The 489-nt window shown below is 48.3% G+C and overlaps 1 long non-coding RNA gene across 2 annotated transcripts in view; it reads right to left on the reverse strand.

Annotated features, from left to right (window-relative positions):
* The window catches only part of LOC119285899, a 3,087-nt gene extending 2,924 nt beyond the window's left edge, over positions 1 to 163 (reverse strand). For both annotated transcript variants that reach the window (XR_005139966.1, XR_005139965.1), the window contains exon 1: positions 19 to 163. This is a non-coding gene — a long non-coding RNA (uncharacterized LOC119285899). The remainder of the gene's footprint in view (positions 1 to 18) is intronic.
* Between the last annotated feature and the right edge of the window lie 326 nt (positions 164 to 489).

The following is a 489-nucleotide window of genomic DNA, read 5'->3' on the forward strand; positions in this document are numbered from 1 at the left end:
ATGCAATCAAGGACGAACCTCCAGCCATAGATGACACCACGCCACCGCGGATTTTGCTCCCGGATCTCCTCTCCAACACTCGCTAGATTCGGGGTCAATGGTGTCGCCCTCCCAACAATGAGAGCCCCGGATCAAGCATACCTCTTTCAGCCGTTTCAACTGACAAAAATGACCGGGTGAGTGGTTCCCATGGGTCATCATCCAATCGCCATTCTACCACCGCTTCCCCACCCCACCCCACGTGGTGCGCATGCACCGGTTCCGTCCCACCCAACCACAAGCTGTGTGCGCCTTGATTATGTTAATTACCAATTAGTCATAACATTTTGTTACTGTTACTTAATTTTTTGAAGCTTACTGTTACATCATTTTGACCCAGTTAGTCTTACCATTTTGAACCAAAGCATTCCCATTTAACCCTCCCATCTCGGGCGTACTAAGCAGGCCACGAGCTTTCATTAGATATTTAATTGTACGAACTAGCTCATT

The sequence above is a fragment of the Triticum dicoccoides genome, chromosome 1A, assembly GCF_002162155.2.
Source record: "Triticum dicoccoides isolate Atlit2015 ecotype Zavitan chromosome 1A, WEW_v2.0, whole genome shotgun sequence".
NCBI lineage: Eukaryota > Viridiplantae > Streptophyta > Magnoliopsida > Poales > Poaceae > Triticum > Triticum dicoccoides.